Here is a 23,489-nt window from a genome sequence, read left to right as displayed (position 1 = left end):
GGTAGCTTGAAGGGACTCTCCTTGCATGAACCCCGAAGTTTGGAGAAGGTTGGGTCAGGGGGGTTGATTTTATGGGCTTCAGACAGATTCCCAGGTTTTCGTATTCAGTCGACCTAAAACCCGAATATTGCCGAAATGGCTAATTTCTGGTTTGTTTTCGGTTCGGGTATATCGATATGCACAACCCTAATCATGCAAATGCATTCACTGTAGGAAAACCTCCTCCCTCCCGCCTATTTATATTTATTTATTTATACAATGTAATGTTGGGGTGGGACAGGTTTGATCCCCAGCATCTCCAGTTAACAGTATCAGGCGATGGGAAAGACCTTTCCCTGAAATCCTGTAGAGCTGCTGCCAGTCAAAGTAGACAATACTGATCTTGACTAACTCTGGGTCTGACTTTGTTTAGGGCAGCTTCCTTGGTGGTGGTGGTGGTGGTGGTGGTGGTGGTGGTGGTGGTGGAGGAGGAGGAGGAGGAGGAGGAGGAGGAGGAGGAGGAGGAGGAGGAGGAAGAAGAAGAAGAAGAAGAAGAAGAAGAAGAAGAAGAAGAAGAAGGGTTGGTTCTCCCCAGCATCTCCGGTTAGAAGAATTTTTGACTTTTAGAGCACTGTGTTTTTAAATTAAATACATTTCTAGTGTACTGAATAGCTGGCATTTTGACAGTTATATTTGGGAAGCCAGTCATTCAGATACAAAACTGAAATTTCAGTCAAATTTCAGGTTGAAACAAACCTTCTATTTCTTTCAACAGAGACAGAAAGAAAGAGATTGTAGATGGTTTGTATATATATCTATATATGTACAGGATGAATATCTCTTATCCAGAAATCCGATATTCAAAATACTCCAAAATCTAAAACTTTTTGAGTGCCCACAAAGGGTAATAAAATAGCACGTGTGCAGGCTGGTCGCACCGGCAGGTTCTCCACAATGCCTCATATGCACATAATTATTAAAAATATTGTATAAAATTACCTTCAGGCTATGTGTATAAGGTTTACATAAAACATAAATGAATTTTGTGTTTAGTCTTGGGTCCCATTCCCAGGATATCTCATTATGTATATGCAAATATTCCAAAATATGGAAAGATCTGAAATACGGAACACTTCTGGTCCCAAGCATTCAACCTGTATATCAAAACCTAGGTCCCCATGCCCTCTTTTATACATCTATATCTAGATATATTGGAGAGAGATTGTAGATGGTTAATACACACACACACACACACACACACACATATCTCGAAAACTGGGTTCCCTTGTCCTCTTTCTATAGCATGTTTCTGCACACTATATTAAATTTTTGACTGGGGGATCTATTATGGCAGGCTTCAAACCAAGAAATAAATAAATAACAGTGAGCCAACACTTCGATAAAGAGATAACTGTTCATGCAAAAGTGACCTGCAATGAATTTGACGTGGGAAAGGAAAAATGGGATGCTGCTAGATACTAGTGCACTCCTAATCCAAGAGTTCTCATTCTCAGTCCAATGAAGGATCGGCCTTTTGGCGAGTCAGCTTCATCAGGATGAGGGTTTTGTTTTCTGAATCATAAAGTCAAGGCCTTTATTGTCAATTCAACCTTTGTCTCCTGACAGGATGTGACACAGCTGGCGAATGTGTTGCAGCGAGGGCTGGCGTTCACATGCCCACTGTGGAGTTCTCGGTTGTGTTTCAAACGTCACAATGTCTTGGACTGTAGCCCAGAGATTCTGCTCCTGCTGGCCTATCTCTTCTGTCTACCCAGATGCGATTTGAGGTTAAACAAGACTTGTCTAACTGTCTCTTGCCGTTTTGCATGTGAGGATCCTAGCTCAATTTATTCCAAGCACCAAAGTTGGCTTCTTTTGCTCACTGACACACAAACACACACACACAAGTTCCAGAAAGCCAGAAACTGGCAATGCTTGAAGTCTTACCTTTAAATCTTTAACTGGATCAAATGGCCTCTTTAATCTGACAATATTGAATTCAGGAACAGAATTCAAAATGAGAAGAAGAAGAAGAAGAAGAAGAAGAAGAAGAAGAAGAAGAAGAAGAAGAAGAAGAAGAAGAAGAAGAAGAAGAAGAAGAAGAAGAAGAAGAAATTGGTTTTTATATGCCAACTTTCTCTGCCACTTAAGGGAGAATCAAACAGGCTTGCAATCACCTTTCCTTCCCCTCCCCACAACAGACACCCTGTTGAGAGAGAGCTTTAAGAGAACTGTGGGGCTGAGAGAGCTTTAAGAGAACTGTGACTAGTCCAAGTCACCCAACTGGCTTCATGTGGAGGAATGGGGAGGGGGGAAATCCAGTTCAGCAGATTAGCCTCCGCCACTCATGTTCTGCAGATTGGAGTCCATCTCTCCAAACCACCGCTCTTAACCACTACAGCACGCTTAAAGAATGTAAGTGCATGCCCGACCAAATAGAATGATGACAGACATGAGACGGGGTTGCCATTGCCTGCCTGTGTGTAGCAACCCTGGACTTCCTTCGTGGTCTCCCATCATCCAAGTACTAACCAGGGTCAACCCTGCTTAGCTTCCATGATCTGATGAGATCAGGCTAGCCTGGGCTATCCAGGTCAGGGTAGAGATGAGCAGAGGTGGTTTGCCATTGCCTGGCTCTGTGTAGCAACCCTGGACTTCCTGAGTGGTCTCCTATCCAAATACTAACCAGGGCTGACACTACTTACTGTAGCTTCTCAGATCCGAATACACGAACACATTAAGCTGCCTTATACTGAATCAGTCTCTTGGTCCATCAAAGTCAGTATTGTCTACTCTGACCGGCAGCAGCTCTCCAGGGTCTCAGGCAGAGGTCTTTCACATCACCTACTTGCCTAGTCCCTTTAAGTGGAGAGGCCGGGGATCGAACCTGGGACCTTCTACATGCCAAGCAGATGCTCTACCCCTGAGCCACAGCTTCTCCCCTTGATGAAATCAGGCTGGTCTGGGATATCCAGGTCAAGGCAGAGATGAGCAGAGGTGGTTTGCTATTGCCTTCCTCTGTGTAGCGACCCTGGACTTCCTTGGTGGTCTCCCATCCAAGTACTAACCAGGGCCGACCCTGCTTAGCTTCCAAGATCTGACGAGATCAGACTAGCCAGGATAATCCAGGTCAGGGCAATACTTAGGACAGATCATTTTAAATAAATAAATAATGTTGTTTTTGTTTAATCTCAACATGTATATCCGTCCTTTTTGCCCCATCAGAGCTTACAATTAAATGAAGCTGGGAATTCAGTGAAGGGGCAAACCCTTTCAGGACCGTTCTTCCTAATGGGTTTGACCAGCTGTGCCTCTCGTTGTTGAATGAGGATGAGGCATTGTGGGATTTTAATGGCGGTTATAAACCCTGTATTGAGAGCTGTGTGGAATCTGACTTTCAATTCTAGCTTCTAGCTAACCAGGGAAGAATAATCCTCCTGCGGTGCAAGACAACCCTCCCAGGGTTAGCCCTGAGGTCAATTCCAGAGGAAACGGCTAATGCAGAAGCCGCCTTTGCTTTGTGCAGTCTTGAAGGAGCCGAGTCCCATCTGAAAATCCTGTGGCAAATGACGGCCATTAATGGCAACAATTGCCCGATGTTATTTTCTCAGGTGGCATGCCTTTCAGGTATAATACAACTCTTTCAACAGCCCACCAGGGGAGTCAGCAGAACGTCCGAAATATTTCAAGGAATAAGTACTTCTCCATTTGCTAACGATAAGCTCTGTGTCAATTAGGGATAATAGGTTAAAAGCCCTTCATTAAATGGTGAAATACCAGCTACCAGGTATTTCCCCATCTCCCTGGAAAATGTTTGCTTTCCCTTTTCTTTTCTTTTCTTTTCATTTATTCTTCAAGGGGCAGATATTGTGTCATTCCACACAATCTCTGTTCACGTATTCCCATCCCATTCCTTCGCTGATTTCATAGGCACAATAAATGTTGGTGTGAAGCCGGGAGTTGCAGCCTTTCTTTTCCATAATCTGAAAAATAACAGCAGAACAGCAGAAGAGAGAACACTTCCACCACACCACAAACAGTTTCTTTCACTACAGGCCCAGCTCGTGAGATTCCTCGACCAGTGACGTTCGAAATCTTGGTATCAATTCATTGTATAATTGATCGAGCAATTGTTCAATCAGGATTTGCACCCCACCTCTCAAATATCTTCTTGAGACACCTAGCATAAGAGGAGGAAAGGGATGTAAGGAAAATAAAACAATAATTGATACCAATATGCAAATATACAAAACAGTAGTAGAAAGTAGTAGAACTCTTATAATAGGGTTGCCATCTTTGCCACCGGCGGGAGGTTTTTGGGGCAGAGCCAGAGGAGGGCGGGGTTTGAGGAGGGGAGGGACTTCAATGCTAAAGAGTCCAATTGCCAAAGCAGCCATTTTCTCCAGGTGAGCTGATCTCTATCGTCTGGAGATCCGTTGTAATAGCAGGAGATCTCCAGCTAGTACCTGGAGGTTGGCAACCCTACTGGCAACCCTCACCACCACTGAAAAGGCCTTTTGAAGAGTCACCATCACCCTCACCTCTGCGGGGAGGGGCACCAAAAACACCGCTTGGGCAGAAGATCTGAACTGGTCAATTATACAATATGGGAGAAGAGACCCCATGTCCATGGCTGTTTAGGGTCTTAATTAGAAGATAAATTGATCACTGGTCAATCCATGACTGATTGTCTTATCTATCTTGTTTAAATCCAGCCTAGCTAGTTACTTTGACCGTATTCAGATTAGTTGTGTCCTGACGTGATGATCTACTGAATTCAGAATTTGTATAAGCGTTGGAAGGCAGTACCTAGTCTTTTAAAAATATGCGCATTTATACTTTATATACTTTTAATACACTTCAGATACTTCTATAGTGTTGGATCAGATATTTCAATTAAAATATATCTAGGGAGATCATAATAATTTGAAGAATTGCGTTCCTGTTTTTAGTAATAATAATAATTCCATATTAATGTCTGTGGACTCCAGAACCAGGAGAGATGGAAACATTATTAGATGTAACAAAGCTTTGCAGTTTTTGGATTGGGTGTTATTGTGGAGTGTTTAGCTTTGTCAGCCATGCTAACATAGTCAAAATGAAGGACTAGTTTACAAAAGTAAGATGATCTGAAGAGGCAGAAAACCTACCTGAGATTTCTAGGTCCTCATGTGGACAAACTAGTATCTCAGAGTTACCCTTTCCCTGAGCGTATTCAAACATTGGGGTACATCCTATTCCCTATCCTACCACTCCACTGAGCAAAATTGGAAGCCCTCCTCCAGATTTCAACAATTTCAACAATTCTTCAGCTGGAGGAAGACTCCTTAGGCTGGAGGAAGACTTTTTGGAGGATGGCTGGATCTGCCCCATTGGTTCTCTGTCCCAAGCAAATTTGCCAGTTGTGTCCCAAGTATTTACAAGCTTGAGGCAGAGTGTTGTGTAGGACAGGAACTTAACCCAGAATCTTCCCTTTGACACCTCACTCAGGTTGGTGTTGGCAAGTGCCGTCAAGTCGCAGCGAACCTATGGCGACCCCGTAGGGTTTTCAAGTCAAGAGGCAAACAGAGGTGGTTCGCCATTGTCTTCTGCTGCGTAGCAGCCCTGGTCTTCCGTGGTGGTCTCCCATCCGAGTACTTACCATGGCTGGCCTTGCTTAGCTTCTGAGATCTAATAAGATCAGACTAGCCTGGGCCATCTAGGTCAGGGCAGAGGTGGTTTGCCATTGCCTGCCTCTGCATAGCAACCCTGGACTTCCTTGGTGGTCTCCCATCCAAGTACTAACCAGGGCCAACCCTACTTAGTTTCTAAGTCTGACTAGATCAGGCTAGCCTGGGCCATCCAGGTCAGGGCTCGTTTAGGTTAAGCTAGCTCAGTATATGTCTCCCATGAAAAGTGGTGCTATTCCCTTCCTTGAATGAGTACAAAAATGGTTCCCGACATTTTGAAAATGAAAATGCTGTTTTACAGGAGTGAGGGGATGTGTGGGAAATTAAATCAAGCCAGCGCCCAAATGATAAACCCTTTGCGTATTGCGCAGTATATAATCTTAATGGTCAAGCGACAGACTTCAGACGGTTGGGTTTTATTAAAGTGACACCAGACATTTACTCGAGGAGTAAGCAGGGCTGACATTGCCGGAGAATGACAGGGAGAAGCTGGAGGCAGATGTGAAGCACAGTCAGTGAATGGGGTGCTTTATGGTGCCTTATCGGTTTCTGCGTCCTTTGCTGAATTCTTAATTTTTCCCCCCCACCACATCAGAAAATTCTTTTGCCGTGAAGAACCTTTTGAAAGTGTCCACAATTCCCACTGGAGCAAGTGCACTAAAACCTGAGTATAAAATTAACACTTAATGAGGAGGAGTTAACAAATATTTGGACAGACCTACCAAGCCATCTGTGATGATGGGATCAAGTTTGACAAGAACATTAACAGGTCTTTGAATTCCATTGAACAGATTGATAGAATCATAGAGTTGGAAGAGACCACCAGGGTCATCGACTCCAACCCCCTGCGCAATGCAGGAAATTCCAAATTACCTCCCCCCAGACCCCCAGTGACCCCTACTCCATGTCCAGAAGATGGGGAGGAAACTCTCCAGGATCCCTGGCCAATCAGACCTGGAGGGAAATTGCTTTCTGGAGGAGGAGGAGGAGGAGGAGGAGGAGGAGGAGGAGGAGGAGGAGGAGAAGCAGAAGAAGCAGAAGAAGAAGCAGAAGAAGAAGCAGAAGAAGAAGAAGCAGAAGCAGAAGAAGAAGAAGAAGAAGAAGAAGAAGAAGAAGAGTTGGCTTTTATATGCCGACTTTCCCTACCACTTAAGGAGGAATCAAACTGGCTTACAATCTTCTTCCCTTCCTCTCCCCACAACAGACACCCTGTGAGATAGGTGGGGCTGAGAGAGTTTGGAGAGAGTTGTAACTAGCCCAAGGTCACCCAGCTGGCTTGATGTTGAGGAGTGAGGAAACCAACCTGGTTCACTAGATTAGCGACCGCCACTCATGAGGAAAAGTGGGGGATCAAACCCGGTGCTCCAGATTAGAGTCCGTCACTCATGTGGAGGAGTGGGAAATCAAACCCGGTGCTCCAGATTAGAGTCCGTCGCTCTAAGCCACCACTCTTAACCATGACACCACGCTGGCTGAAACCAAGCCCAGAGATGTGCTCTGCCTGTCAGCCATCATTCTTCCCTCTAAGATCAAACGTGTTCTGCTGAAGTCAAAGAAACACACACATACCTGCTGCTCACCTTTGTGGCCGTTGCATCTCTGCGCCTGGACCCCATCAAAATACCTGACCAGTTTGGCCAAAACCATCTCAACAATGCACTCTCTTTAACTAGAAATGCATTCTCTTTAAGGAAAAGGTACAAGATTTTACCCTCCTCCTCTCCAAATTAGAAGCGCCTCCTTTTTTTTTATTATTGCTAGTAAAACTAAAACAACCATAAAAAATAATTAGGTCTGCGAGAAAGTCACAATAAAAGGCTAGATCCTCGGTCGCCATAAATCAGCATAAAGCCGTTCGCTTTGGGGGAATTATGTTGTTGATTTACATCTGACGAGGATCAGAGACTACGGCTTTAAGGACTTATCTCCCTAATCAGTAAAGACAGCTAGGAAATTATATTTAGCCACAACCAGCACGCTAACCTTGTGTCTCTGGGCTGGGTTTGTGAATTTCCTGAACTCATCCATCATCAAGATTTAATTAACCCCTAATCAAAATTATATAACTTGAACTACTGCTGCCAGTCTCTCCATAGCAGAAAACCAGCCTGGGTGTTGTGGCCGGGAAATGACTGTGTGCAAATATATCGTGTACGATGAGAACAAATGTTGATTAACCCATGGAACTCAGCGCCATAAGAAGCTATTTCAAGGCTTGGTTTTTTTATACCACCTGCGTGGTGTAGTGGTTAAGAGCGGTGGTTTGGAGCGGTGGACTCGGATCTGGAGAACTGGGTTTGATTCCCCACTCCTCCACAGGTGCGGCGGAGGCTAATCTGGAGAACCGGGTTGGTTTCCCCACTCCTACACTCGAAGCCGCCTGGGTGACCTTGGGCTAGTCACACCCTCTCAGCCCCACCTACCTCACAGGGTGTCTGTTGTGGGGAGGGGAAGGAGATTGTAAGCCGGCAGCATGGCCAGCTTATGCAAATGTTTGTAACAAAACCCAGGCAACCCTACTCATGGCAGCCGTTTTGTCGCTGGTTCCACACACCCTATGGCAGCCATTTCGTTACGGGGTCCACTGCGGGTTTCCAAATTTCAAAAGCAGCCACTAGTTCAACGAGGTGGGGAACTCCTGAGGTTATAAGGGTTAAAGTAGGGAGGAAATAAAGGAAAATTCCCAACACTGGCCTTTGAAATCTAAAATAATAAATAAATAAATAAATAAATAAATAAATAAATAAATAAATAAATGAATGAATGAATGAATGAATGAATGAATAAAGTCTCGAAATACTGAGACTCAAAAATAAGGAGACACTTTTACACTGCAGTGGGGGTTGCGTTCCTGCCTTCTCGAAGGATTCAATAAAAGGGGGAGGAAGTACATATTAGGGAAAGATTTTTGATTTCCTTGAGTTGTCCGGAATCTTTACTCAGCCGCTAATGGAATTGTTTGCTTGATTTAGATGTGCAGCCGGCCTTATCTTGAAGCCCGAGATAACTGCCAATATTCCTTTATCCCATGCATCTTCGCACAACAGCCGAGAGATCGGTTGCTGTTGTCCCTTATATAGAGAAAGAAAAAATTCAAGCAAAGTCAGCCCGCAAATCCATGACAGAGGATATGTAGTTTTCAAAATGTAGCTTGTGTGAAACTGCTTGTGTGAAACTAGCAGGTTTATTGATGTGCTACGCTTCTTCTACAACCAGTTCATTCACTATGGGTGCTTTCACTTTCAGTGCGCTTTGCAGCTGGATTTTACTGTGTGAAATGGCAAAATCCACTTGCAAACGTTGGTTAAAGACAGCCAGCGTGGTGTAGGGGTTAAGAACGGTGGTTTGGAGCAGTGGAGTCTGATCTGGGGAATCGGGTTTGATTCCCCACTCCTCCACATGAGTGGCGGAGGCTAATCGGGTGAACTGGGTTGCTTTTCCCACTCCTCCAATTGAAGCTAGCTGGGTGACCTTGGGCTAGTCACAGCTCTCTTAGAGCTCTCTCAGCCCCACCTACCTCACAGGGAGACTGTTGTGGGGAGGGGAAGGTGATTGTAAGCTGATTTGATTCTTCCTTAAGTGGTAGAGCACAAGCAGCAAAGGCCGAGGCCAGATTGAAAATTTTCATGAAAAAACCTTAACATCTTGTAGTATCAGATGGGGTTATACATGTGATGAACTATTCTACTAAGTTCTGATTCCTTCTCTAAAGTGGTTGGATAGGAGAACTGTTGGTCTAGGCACCCTCCGGGTCAATACTGAATTGTTGTTGAGTACATTTGAAATGAAGATGTCATGCAACTGATGAAGCTTTAAGCGAAACGAATACCAAGCCGGAGGTATCGTCTTGGATATTTGGTTTGATTAATTGGACTATTCATGTACAAACTTACCTTGGTCTCCCTGAAGAGTTTTCATTTTGGACTTTTTTCTTCTGCGGAGTTTGCATTGTGTTTACTTTGGACTGTATCATTGCATTTATTATATTGTCTTTATGCATGAAGCAATGTGTTTATACTTTATGGTTTCATAAACAATTGTATATATTTGCATTCATTTACGTATCAGTATTTCTATTGAGAGCCTTTGTGCTGCTATTTATTGTAACCAACTGGAAGTTGGCAACCCTAGGAGGAGGGCTGAAAGCATTCATATTTTGCACCTTCTTCTTCTGCATTGAAAGTGGATTGAAATTGCATTATTCAGCATGTGCGAAAGGGCAGTATGTGGGGTCTGGGCAGGGATTAGCCGACCAGCTATGAAGTCACAGAGGGTTCATGGCAGGCTGAAGGGTCACAGGTCCTCTGGTCAGCCATAGCAATTCAGATGACAGAGAGGAGGTGGAATTGCCCAGAGCCAGTCTGCTTAGGGTTGCCAACCTCCAGGTGGTGGCCGGAGATCTCCCACTATTACAACTGATCTCCAGCCGACAGAGATCAGTTCCCCCGGAGAAAATGGCCGCATTGGCAATTGGACTCTATGCATTGAAGCCCCTCCCCTCTCCAAACCCCAAAATCTCCCGGTATTTCCCAACCCGAAGCTGGCAACCCTAAGTCCGCTACATGTTAAAGGGAGTTGAGGAGGTGGCAGAATTTGAATTTCGGTTTGATCGTGGGCAGCGTTTACGACTTTAAACCACATCAGCATTGCACGCGAGTTGGGCTTTCCAACGACACCTCATCAGTACAAATTGGTCGGGTAGTTTTGGAGCCGCTTAATGAAACCGCAGACAAAAAGATATGTGTAGTTTATTATGTGGTAATCTTATTCTCAAATTAGAGCTTTCAACTGTAGGAGCAGTTGGGGGGGGGGAGCAAAGCCCTTAAAATCTTGATGCACAGATTTAAAATGCAAGGGCATTGCCAAATAATTAAAGTTCAGATTCTGTCTGGGAGGCTTCCTTCGCTTCCTGTTCGTTCACCGTTTAGCTGCTTTCTGCAAAGGTAGGACTGAGAATTCTCTTCCGAAATAATGGAAGCTGGGATTCTTGGGATTTGGGCATGAAGGACACGGATACCACTTCACGTCCGAGGACTTTTAAGCCCTTAATTGTGGAAGTCCGAGTGACTAAGGAGGGGATCAGTTATCCTGTTCCTGCTGGGATCCTTTGAGAGATCAACTTCTGGACACTGTCAGGAGGCGAGATATTGTGCTAGTCAGCCCCTGGATGGCTGCTGTCATAAATTAGGTTTTGTTTCCTGTTGCCCCAGAAGGTCGGACCAGAACCAGCCAGTTGAAATAAAATCCAAAGAGTTTCCGTCTAGACGTTAGGAAGAACCTTCTAACAGAGCAGTTCCTCAATGGAACAGGCTTCCTCGGGAGGTGGTGAGCTCTCCATCCCTGGAGGTTTTTTAAGCAGAGGCTAGATGGCCATCTGGCAGCAATGCTGATTCTATGACCTTAGGCAGTTCATGAGAGGGAGAGCAACTTGGCCATCTTCTGGGCATGGAGTAGTGGTCACTGGGGGGGAAGGCGGTGAGGGAGGCAGTTGTGAATATCCAGCATTGTGCAGGGGGTTGGACTAGATGACCCTGGTGGTCCCTTCCAACTCTATGATTCTATGAGAAACAAGTTGTTGAACACATGAACACATGAAGCTGCCTTCTACTGAATCAGACCCTTGGTCCATCAAAGTCAGTATTGTCTACTCAGACCAGCAGGGGCTCTCCAGGGTCTCAGGCAGAGGTCCTCCACCTCACCTACTTGCCTAGTCCCTTGAACTGGAGATGCCGGGGATTGAACCTGGGACCTTCTGCATGCCAAGCAGATGCTCTACCGCTGAGCCACAGCCCCTCCCTTCTGCACAGAGAGGCAGCAACACAGAGGATCGGGGCCTGGGCAGTTTTCAGGTGCAATTAAAACAGAAGGAAGGGGGGGGAGTATGAGCTATAGGTAGCTTTCCATCAGAGATTGTTCTCTTTTTGGAGCCGATGCAATTGGCTGAATCTCAAAGCCCCCGAGGGACGATTCCTGTGTTTTCAGTTGATAGTTCCAGCCCTTCCAGCTTGTAGATAAGGTTGGTATGCGACACTTTGCAAGACTCGTACTAATTTAAACTGAACTCCTCCCCACCCCGGGCTATTGCATTCATCTAATCTGTATGCTTCCTTCCAGTTATCATTCATCATGATGGGATGGATCCAACACTGTCGAAGCCAGAGGGAGTTTTTACACCAACTTCAATAGGCCTGGAAGACTACGTTCAACTTCCGGGAACCAAAAGCGAATACGGTGGCATAGTGGAATGTCAAAAACAAATGCCTGCCCCATGTTCCAAGTCCTTAAGTTGCCAGAATCATAAGAACATAAGAAAAGCCCTGCTGGATGAGACCAAGGCCCATCAAGTCCAGCAGTCTGATCACACAGCAGCCAACCAGGTGCCTCCAGGAAGCCCACAAACAAGACAACTGCAGCAGCACCATCCTGCCTGTGTTCCACAGCACCTCATTTAATGGGCATGCCCCCCTGATCCTGGAGAGAAGAGGTCTGCATCATGACTAGTGTCCATTTTGACTAGTAGCCATGGATAGCCCTCTCCTCCAGGAACATGTCCACCCCCCTCTTCAAGCCTTCCAAGTTGGCAGCCATCAGCACATCCTGGGGCAGGGAGTTCCACAATTTAAATGCCCACCTCCAGTAATCCAGTGGGGAAGAGCTATGACTCAGTGGCAGAGCATCTGCTTGATATACAGAAGGTCCCCAGTTAAATCCCCGGCATCTCCACTTAAAGCGTCAGGGGATAGATAATGTGAAAGGCCTCTGCCTGAGACCCTGGAGAGCCGCTGCCAGCCTGAGAAGACAACACTGACCTCGAGGCACCGAGGGTCTGATTCAGTATAAAGCAGCTTCATGTGTTCATGTGGACTGAGGACCTTACAACCGTATCATCATTTGGACGTATGGCATATAGGTGGCAATGGGACATGGACGTATTTGTAGATATTTGGAAACCTTTTATAGAGGTTTATCTGTAGACCTGCCAGCACAGTTGTTATCTTTTGTTATGTTTTTATATCTTTCTTTTTGGGGGGGGGGTTGATTTATAACTTAAAAATTTAAATTCATGGAAGGTAGTCATATTGATGGATGGCAGCTAAATGGAACCTCCATCTATAGAGGCAGTATACCTATGAATAGCAGACTTCGGTCGTTTATGCATGGGAGTTTGACCTGAGGTTCGTTGATCGCTGGACCCACACTTTCCTGTTGGGAGTCTCTGCACCAGCAGTTTCCAAGCGCCAATCAAGTCCCGCCCCTGGAAATGCTGCTTTGTAATTGACTTACTTTGCAGAGCATACTGTGAGAGAAGATCTCCCCCTCAAAAAAAACCAATTGCTGCATTAAAAGTATTTTAAGAACAAAAAACTGGAGCAATCTGAAAGGCGTGGGGAAGAAATCCAAGCCTCAGTTTTAAGAAGCCTTGCTTCTGCTCGGAAAGAGCTCCCAGGAAGCAGGAAGCATTTGAATCCCCGCTGCTTGACACGCTGCTTTGTAATTGGATGTGACAGAAACCAAACTTCCGTGTCCCATGCTTTGCCTTATGCATGGGGATTTCACACAGGTTGAGCTCAGGGGAGAGGGAAGAATTGGGTTAATAGAGGTACAGGAAGTCCCAGGATCTGTGAGGGCTGGCAGCGAGGTCATCTCTAAAGGACGGAAAACTCATGCATAATTCCAAGGAACAATCGAGACAGACTGGGGGCAGGCATGAGTGATTTTGCATAGTCTCCAAAATCGGTTGGATAAAGGAAGCTTCCTCTTATATCATAAACCTTGTCTGATTTCCTCAGGAAGAAGTATGAACAATTCCACACCCACACACACAGCTAGAATTACTCAAATGGAAGAGAAGAGAATACACAGCTAGAATTACGGTGAGGTTTAAATACCTTTGCATTTTAGTGTCTCTCCCGTTCATGTATTTACAGTTGAATTTTACGTGTGAGGGAATTAATGTACTTTCTTTTACAATGCCTCTAAGATTCGGAAATGTTCTCAAGCTCCGTTTAATGGTAGGGAGTAGGAACGCCAGGTAACCCGACAAGGGATTCTCTGACAAAGCATGAAAGCAGACTTGAGCCGCAATCGTTCACGTTCAAAGGGAGCAACGTAACGTCTGCTGTATTCCTCCGGCGTTCCAAACACCAGTGGAGGTTACCACGATGAAAAGGAGCGAGAGAAGAAAATGCAATAAATGGTAGTTCAAGCATTTAAAGAATACAAAGGGTAGGGGAACTAAGATAACATTCTGTATAGCCTCCATCTTTCTGTTTCTCTATTGTATTCACCCTCCCCCACACACAAAAAGAAAAAGAAAACTGATTAAATTTCCACCAGGAACATTAGAAACCGACAAGCAGGGACCTGCGAGTATAGACAACTGCTCTCTTAGTTTTTTAGGGAGGGGGGAATACCCCTATTTTAAAGATTTTTTAAAAAGATTTCACATTTTGCTGCAAATCTGGGAGGTTTTGCAGAAAATCGCCATTCTGTGAACGCGGCCCTGATTCACAGATTAAGTATTTGGCCCCATTGAGAATTAGATGTAGTCAGAGTATTCTCTAGTTTAATGGCAGGGAGCCAGCGTGGTGTAGTGGTTAACAGTGGTTAAGAGAAGTGGTTTGGAGCGGTGGACTCTGCTCTGGAGAACCGGGTTTGATTCCCCACTCCTACACATGAGCGGCGGAGGCTAATCTGGTGAACTGGATTGGTTTCCCCACTCCTACACATGAAGCCTGCAGGGTGACCTTGGGCTAGTCACAGCTCTCTTAGAGCTCTCTCAGCCTCACCTACCTCACAGGGTGTCTGTTGTAGGGAGGGGAAGGGAAGGCGATTGTAAGCGGGTTTGATTCTTCCTTAAGTGGTAGAGAAAGTTAGCATATAAAAACCAACCTTCCTTCTTTTCTTCTTCCTCCATTTTGGAGATAAGTATTTTGCATTTTTTACTCTAGAGGCATAAACAGAAAGCTCTCTCCTTGGAACGAATCCACTGTACGTTCATCTGAAAGAGGTGCACTAGGAAAAAAGGATATTTAAAAGAGACTGGGTCTGATGAGATCCCCATCCACTCACACACACTGGATTTGTTGTTGAGTTTGCAAAAGGTAGTGTTGTGTCTTTGCGGGCAGAGAATTCAGCAAGGACTTTGGACAAGTGACAAATGGGTGACTAAAACGCTAGCTGGATCCTCCTTTTAGGACCGATGGATCCCACCCGTTCCACTGGCATTCCTACTGATTTGCATTAGTGGGGCTGATTTGCATTAGGAGGCGTTTCAGGTGTTGGGTGAATTCTGGGATGTCTTGGAAACATTCAGCAGTTCAAAGTGTGTCCCTTTTTACCTTTAGCTTCTGCAGGATACACACGGAAGCACAGATAGCATGCAGCCATATTCCAGACCACCCTCCAAATTAAATGTGCTCACAGCTTACACCACGTGTGCATTATACATATACTTGAAGATGCCTTACACAGAGTCTGTCAAAGTCCGCATTGTCTACTCAGACTGGCAGTGGCTCTCTAGGGTCTCAGGTCAAAACCTGCTACTAGGGTTGCCAACCTCTGGGGGAGGGGGGGCTGGCGATCTCCCAGAACTGCAATTGGTCTCCTGGATACAGAGAGCCAGTGTGGTGATCTCTTGACTACAGAGAGCCAGTGTGGTGTAGTGGTTAGGAGTGGTGGACTCTAATCTGGAGAACCGGGTTGGTTTTCCCACTAGCTCCACATGAAGCCAGCTGGGTGACCTTGGGCCAGTCACAGTTCTCTCCGAACTCTCTCAGCCCCACCTACCTCACAAGGTGTCTGTTGTGGGAAGGGGAAGGGAAGGAGATTGTATGCCGCTTTGAGACTCCTTAAAAAATAGAAAAAATGGGCATATAAAAACCGACTCTTCTTTTTCAGAGATGAGCTCTCCTGGAGAAAAGGGATGCTTTGGAGGGAGGACTCTGTGGCATTATACCCCACTGAGGTCCCTCCAATCCACAAACCCCACCTTCACCTGGTTTCACCCCCAAATTACCAGGAATTTCACAGCTCGGAGTTGGCCTTCTACCTACTACCCAATCTGTTTAAATGCCCATCATCCAACATATTGGAGATTTGGATGAAGGAATAGAGGGGATGCTTATTAAATTTGCAGATGATACTAAATTGGGAGGGGTAGCAAATACAGTAGAAGACAGAGCCAAGATGCAGGATGATCTTGACAGGCTGGAGAAATGGGCTAGAACTAATAAAATGCACTTCAACAAAGACAAATGTAACGTTCTGCATTTAGGTAGGAAAAATCAAATGCATAATTATAGGATGGGGGTGTTTGAGCAGTAGTGTGTGTGAAAAGGATCTTGGGGTCTTAGTAGACCAAACACTGAACATGAGTCAGCAGTGTGATGCTGTAACTAACAAGGAAAATGCAGTCTTGGGCTGCATCAACAGAAGTATAGTGTCCAGATCACGAGAAGTGATGGTATCGCTTTACTTTGCTCTGGTTAGACCTCACTTAAGAGTATTGTGTTCAGCTTTGGGCACCCCAATTTAAGAAAGATGTAGACAAGCTGGAACGGGTCCAGAGGAGGGCAACAAGGATGGTGAGGGGTCTGGAGACCAAGTCCTATGAGGAAAGGTTGAAGGAGCTGGATATGTTTAGCCTGAAGAGGAGAAGACTGAGAGGGGCTATGATAACCATCTTCAAGTACTTGAAAGACTGTCATAGAGAGGATGGTGCCGAGTTGTTTTCTGTTGCCCCAGGAGTTCGGACCAGAACCAACGGGTTGAAATTAAATCAAAACAGTTTCCGTCTTGACATTAGGAAGAATTTTCTAACAGTTAGTGCAGTTCCTCAGTGGAACAGGCTTCCTCAGGAGGTGGTAAGCTCTCCTTCCCTGGAGGTTTTTAAGAAGAGGTTAGATGGCCATCTGTCAGCAAGGCTGATTCTGTGACCTTAGGCAGATGATGAGAGGGAGGGCATCTTGGCCATCTTCTGATCACTGGGGGTGTGGGGGGGAGGTAGTTGTGAATTTCCTGCATTGTGCAGGGGGTTGGACTAGATGACCCTGGTGGTCCCTTCCAACTCATGATTCTATTATTCTATATCTGCCAACCCGCTGGCTCTCACAAAGCATGAGGAGAGTGAAACCATCTCCTTGACTGGATGGTCATATCTGTTTGTTCTCTCCTCACTGGCTGATTTTATTATTGTGATTTCTTAGAAGCAAAGATCCATTTCTTTTAGTTGATGCCATAGCGTCGTGTACTGGGAGTTGGGTTTACTGTTTAATTAGTTGGATTTAAGAGAACCCCTATGTCACCTAACGTTAGGGTTGCCAACCTCCAGGTACTAGCTGGAGATCTCCTGCTATTACAACTGATCTCCAGCCGATAGAGACAGGTTCCCTGGAGAAAATGGCCGCTGTGGCCATTGGACTCTATGGCATTGAAGTCCCTCCCCAAACCTTGCCCTCCTCAGGCTCCGCCCCCAAAATCTCCTGCTGATGGCGAAGAGGGACCTGGCAACCCTACCTGACGTTCTCCACCTGTCTTTGTGCCACTCTTTAAGGCCGAGCTAGGCGTTTGGAGGCACGCAAAAAGCTTGCAATGCAATAAAACGTCATCGGGCTGCCAAGCACCACCAGCCTCCTGCTTATTTTCGAAGCAACAGGCTAACACGGTTCCCTCCGTGGAATTATTACCAAAACTGAGATTGCGAACCCCGATGTTCTTTTAATGTAACCAGAATCTCACAAAAGAACAAAGGGGGTAAAAGTGTGGCTGGATTTGAAACAAAGACGACCTGCTGGTTGAGGAAAGTATCTGCTGGGGTTTCACCTGTACTAATTATGGAACAGGGCTGTGTGTGTGTTTTTTTCAACAACTATTTTTTCTCACTGATCCAAAAAGATCTTTGGACAGGGAAGAAATACAGGCAACCGCAAGCAAAGGGGCAACTTTTAATGTACCTTTGCTGCCACCTAGTGGGTATGTTTAAAAGGTGGTCCAAATATATGTCACAAATCAGAGTACAGTTTTCAAAAACTAGCGTGAAACTTGTTTACAGCCTTGGGTTTACACGTCAAGCTTTGTCCTGGCCCAGGGGCACGAGGTTTGACACGAATCCACTTTTTATTTAAATGCTCGATTCAAAACTAGATAGAGGTCCAAAGCAAAAAGCAACGCCCATGCACTCTGTCTCTTATCAATAAAGGTAAAGGTAATCCCCTGTGCAAGCACCGGATCATTACTGACCCATGGGGTGATGCCACATCAGAACTTTTACTAGGCAGACTATGTTTATGGGTTGGTTTGCCATGGCCTTCCCCAGTCGTCTACACTTTACCCCCAGTAAACTGGGGGGGGGGGGAGGAGGAGGAAGATGGAAGAGGAGGGCAACAAAGATGGAGGGCAACAAGGATGGTGAGGGGTCTGGAGACCAAGTCCTACGAGGAAAGGTTGAAGGAGCTGGGTATGTTTAGCCTGGAGAGGAGAAGACTGAGAGGGGATATGAGAACCATCTTCAAGTACTTGAAGGGCTGTCATACAGAGGAGGGTGCCAAGTTGTTTTCTGTTGCCCCAGAAGGTCGGACCAGAACCAACGAGATGAAATTAAATCAAAACAGTTTCCGTCTAGACATTAGGAAGAATTTTCTAACAGTGAGAGTGATTCCTCAGTGGAACAGGCTTCCTTGGGAGGTGGTAAGCTCTCCTTCCCCAGAGGTTTTTAAGCAGAGGCTAGATGGCCATCTGTCAGCAATGCTGATTCTATGACCTTAGGCAGATGATGAGAGGGAGGGCATCTTGGCCATCTTCTGGGCATGGAGTAGGGGTCACTGGGTGTGTGGGGGGGGGGAGGGAGTTGTGAACTTCCTGCATTGTGCAGCGGGTTGGACTAGATGACCCTGGTGGTCCCTTCCAACTCTATGATTCTATGATTCTATGAAAATAAACTGCGGGTATTCAAGAAAATATTCTAAAATAATATGCTCTTTTGAAAAGGCATCCTGTTAAACACAGATTCTGCTTGAAATGTGAAGAGTTACTATTGGAATCACGCATTCAAATAGGGCTGTCATATAGAGGATGGTTAGTTGTTTTCTGTTGCCCCAGAAGGTCAGACCAGAACCAACGGGTTGAAATTAAATCAAAACAGTTTCCGTCTAGACATTAGGAGGAACTTTCTGACAGCGTTTCCTCAGTGGAACAGGCTTCCTCAGGAGGTGGTGAGCTCTCCTTCCCTGGAGGTTTTTAAGAGGAGGTTAGATGGCCATCTGTCAGCAATTCTGATTCTATGACCTTAGGCAGATGATGAGAGGGAGGGCATCTCGAGCATCTTCTGTGCATGGAGTAGGGGTCACTGGGTGTGTGTGGGAGGGAGTTGTGAATTTCCTGCATTGTGCAGGGGGTTGGACTAGATGACCCTGGTGGTCCCTTCCAGCTCTATGATTCTGTGTTTGATAAGATGCCGAGCATGCCCTAATTAGCTTGGTTTTGGGGAAAGGCATGGCTGGAGAATAGGCAGAGACCGGGCCCTCCCCTCCATTCTATCATTGCAGGCTATACATTTGTGTTTTACCTGTTTATTTACTTTTTTACTTATTTTACTTAACGGTTATTATTTTAAAGTGGAGCCAAGCTGGTTCGGCTGGCAGAGAAGGATGTTCTTTGAGCTTCCATCTCTTCCAGATTTGTTTTTTCTTTCTCTCTTTTTTAATTTTTTTGTATTTTTATGTTCCCTGTAGAGACAGGGGTCTTGTTACGAATGGAGCACCGAGTCAACCTTGAGCGGGCTTGTTGGGGAGCTTGACCATTTTTGAAGGGGAAAACAAAAACAAAACAGTCACCACTCTTGGTCAATGAAACTCTTCCAGAAAGCAGTGTTGGGAAACAAATGCTTTAGAAGATGCTTCAGAAAAGAGCTTCAAAATGTATCAATACGGATCCATCATACCAATGTATGGCTCCGTTGTTCATGAAATCTGCCATGGCAGAGACCTTGCAATTTGCATGCTACTTTTTTTGGGGGGTGGGGGGGTTGCTCTCAAGTTGCAGCCAATTTATGGCAACCCCGTAGGTTTTTCAAAGCAAGAAACAGAGGCAGTTTGCCATTGCCTACCTCTGCGTAGCAACCCTCGGGGAGGGGCCATGGCTCAGTGGTAGAGCATCTGCTTGGCATGCAGAAGGTCCCAGGTTCAATCCCCAGCATTTCCAGTTAAAGGAACCAGGCAAGTAGGTGGTGTGGAAGACCTCTGCCTGAGACCCTGGAAAGCCGCTGCCGGTCTGAGTAGACAATACCGACTTTGATGGACCCAAGGGTCTGATTCAGTAGAAGGCAGCTTCATGTGTTCAATTGCAGTTGTTATCAAATACACCACTTTAAAAAAAAGTTAGAACTAAATTAGGCGGTATTTGACTCTCAACAGCCAAGCGCTTTTACGAAATGCAGGAGCGTTAAATAATACTACGGATCGTCTGCTGCGAAGACACACAACGGCAGCAGCATCTCGCACTCGTCAAACAGCTTAGTTGAGATGGGACTGCGTTACAAAGTGAATTTACAGAACAGCCGCGAGGACTGCTCTCAACGAAGCAGAACGGGGGAAATCTAACATGTCCTGATTTCAAAAACCCACACTTAAGAGAGAATCATGCTTGAGACGATAAAGAGAACCAACGCCAATTGAGTGTGAAACAGGGCAAATTGGCACACTTTCAACCAGGGCCGGGCCTCAATTCACACAGCTAGATCGATCCCGCGGGGATGCCGAGGGCAGGCCTATTCTGCTTGGCATTTTACTTCCCCAAAAGCTTTCTGTGAACATAAGAACATAAGAAAAGCCCTGCTGGATCAGACCCAGGCCCATCAAGTCCAGGAGTCTGTTCACATAGTGGCCAACCAGGTGTCTCCAGGAAGCCCCCAAACAAGATGACTGCAGCAGCAGCATCCTGCCTGTGTTCCACAGCACCTCATATAGTAGTCCTGCTCCTCTGATCCTGGAGAGAAGAGGTCTGCATCATGACTAGCATTCATTTTTACTAGTAGCCATGAATAGCCCTCTTCTCCATGAACATGTCCACTCCCCTCTTCAAGCCTTCCAGGTTGGCAGCCATCAACACATCCTGGGGCAGGGAGTTCCACCATTTAACTATGTGCAATTAAGTCAAAATCGGTAGGGCAAGACAAGCTCTTGGGATAGCTAGATTCGAGTCGAGCAGCACCTCAGAGACCAACAAGGTTTTCGGGGCATGAGCTTTCGAGAGTTAAAGCTCCCTTTTCTCAGCTTTGACTCTCGAAAGCTCATACCCCCCCTGAAATCTGGTTGGGCTCCAAGGTGCTGTTGGATTCGAATCTAGCTGGTCTACTGCAGACCAACGTGGCTACCCTTTGAATCGATACACTTGGGATATGAGTAGAATTATAGAATTAGAGTTGGAAGAGACCACCAGGGTCATCTAGTCCAACCCTAGACATAGTTTATCTAGATTTCAGTAAGGCTTTTGATAAGGTTCCACATAGTATTCTAGTTGACAAATTGGGAAAATGTGGGTTAGATCCTATTATTGTTAGATGGATCTGCAACTGGTTGACAGATCGTACCCAAAGAGTGCTAGTTAATGGTTCCTCGTCCACTTGGAGAGAAGTGACTAGTGGAGTTCCTCAGGGATCTGTGCTGGGCCCTGTGTTGTTCAACATCTTTATAAATGATTTGGATGAAGGAATAGAGGGGATGCTTATTAAATTTGCAGATGATACTAAATTGGGAGGGGTAGCAAATACGGCAGAAGATAGAGCCAAGATGCAGGATGATCTTGACAGGCTGGAGAAATGGGCTAGAACTAATAAAATGCACTTCAACAAAGACAAATGTAAAGTTCTGCATTTAGGTAGGAAAAATCAAATGCATAATTATAGGATGGGGAGACTTGTTTGAGCAGTAGTGTGTGTGAAAAGGATCTTGGGGTCTTAGTAGACCAAACACTGAACATGAGTCAGCAGTGTGATGCTGTAACTAAAAAGGCAAATGCATCAACAGAAGTATAGTGTCCAGATCACGCGAAGTGATGGTATCACTTTACTCTGCTCTGGTTAGACCTCAACTAGAGTACTGTGTTCAGTTCTGGGCACCCCAATTTAAGAAAGATGTAGACAAGCTGGAACGTGTCCAGTAAAGGGCAACAAAGATGGTGAGGGGTCTGGAGACCAAGTCCTATGAGGAAAGGTTGAAGGAGCTGAGTATGTTTAGCCTGAAGAGGAGAAGACTGAGAGGGGATATGATAACCATCTTCAAGTACTTGAAGGGCTGTCATAGAGAGGAGGGTGCCGAGTTGTTTTCTGTTGCTCAAGGTCGGACCAGAACCAACGGGTTGAAATTAAATCAAAAGAGTCTCCGTCTAGACATTAGGAAGAATTTTCTAACAGTCAGAGCGGTTCCTCAGTGGAACAGGCTTCCTCGGGAGGTGGTGAGCTCTCCTTCCCTGGAGGTTTTTAAGAAGAGGTTAGATGGCCATCTGTCAGCAATGCTGATTCTGTGACCTTAGGCAGATGATGAGAGGGAAGGCATCTTGGCCATCTTCTGGTCACTGGGGGTGTGGTGGGGGGAGGTAGTTGTGAACTTCCTGCATTGTGCAGGGGGTTGGACTTGATGGCCCTGGTGGTCCCTTCCAACTCTATGATTCTATGATTCTATTCTAACCCCCTGAACAATGCAGGAAAATCACACGTCCCCACCACACACACCCAGTGATGCTGACTCCATGCCCGGAAGATGGCCAAGATGCCCTCCCTCTCATGATCTGCCTAAGGTCATAGAGTCAGCATTGCTGACTGAAAAAAAAACACCTCCATTTGATCCCTGGCCAATCTGGCCTGGAGGGAAATTGCTTCCTGACCCCAAAGTGGCGATCAGCATTACCCTGGGCATGTACAAAAAGGCCACGGGAGCCAAACACTGACGCAACCCTTCCTGCCCTCCCTCCCATGATCTGCCTAAGTTCACAGAATCAGCAGAGGACCAAGGCTTAGATCCTGCCCAAGTGATGGGAAAAGTTCAACTGAATGCTAGTGGATGTCGCGTGAGAGCTGCCATTAAGATCAAGCGCTGGTTTTCCAAGTCCGGTCAGCGTTTGCTGACAGGCGTGCTAACCTTCAGAAGTCTATTTGATGCCGTCGTAGTCCAGTTTGGAAGCGGGGCGGGATTTGAGCCACGACCTGTTGCGTAGAACACTAAGCTGAAACGGAGGATTAGACTAGTGGAGATCTGGAAGTTTTGTGTTCGAAACTCCAAAGTATTTCCCCCCGCACTTTATAAATAGCAGCTATGCAGGGAGGTCCAGTGGCTCAGTGGCAGAGCCACTGCTTTGCATGCAGAAGGTCCCAGGTTCAATCCCCAGCAACTCCAGTTTGAAAAAGGATCGGGCGGTAGGTGATGGGGATCTATCTGAGATCCTGGAGAGCTGCTGCCAGTCTGAGTAGACTGAGTAGACTAGGGGTCCCTTAGGGCTGTATGGCTTGGAAAGAAGGCGGTTGAGGGGAGACATGATAGAGGTCTATACAATTATGCATGGTATGGAGAGGGTGGACAGGGAGAAGTTTTTCTCCCTCTCTCATACTAGAATGTGGGGTCATCTGCTGAAGATGGAAGGTGAGAGCTTCAAAACAGATAAAAAGGAGTATTTCTTCACACAACGCGGAGTTAAACTGTGGAACTTCCTGCCCCAGGATGGAGCGGTGGCTGCCAACTTGGAAGGCTTTAAGAGGGGAGCGGACATGTTCCTGGAAGAGAAGGCTATCCATGTCAAAACTGATACTAGTCATGATGCATACCTATTATCTCCAGGATCACAGGAGCATGC

General features: G+C 45.9%; 1 protein-coding gene across 1 annotated transcript in view; it reads right to left on the bottom strand.

Annotated features, from left to right (window-relative positions):
• Positions 1-443: 443 nt before the first annotated feature.
• The window catches only part of CNRIP1 (cannabinoid receptor interacting protein 1), a 164,578-nt gene continuing 141,532 nt past the window's right edge, over positions 444-23,489 (bottom strand). Inside the window, exon 4 of the mRNA XM_056856801.1 lies at positions 444-463. The gene's annotated coding sequence lies outside the window, so the exon portion shown is untranslated. The remainder of the gene's footprint in view (positions 464-23,489) is intronic.

Source organism: Euleptes europaea, chromosome 10, assembly GCF_029931775.1.
Source record: "Euleptes europaea isolate rEulEur1 chromosome 10, rEulEur1.hap1, whole genome shotgun sequence".
Classification (NCBI taxonomy): domain Eukaryota; kingdom Metazoa; phylum Chordata; class Lepidosauria; order Squamata; family Sphaerodactylidae; genus Euleptes; species Euleptes europaea.
Note: the sequence above shows the minus strand (reverse complement) of the source record. Positions and strands in the feature narration are given on the sequence as shown.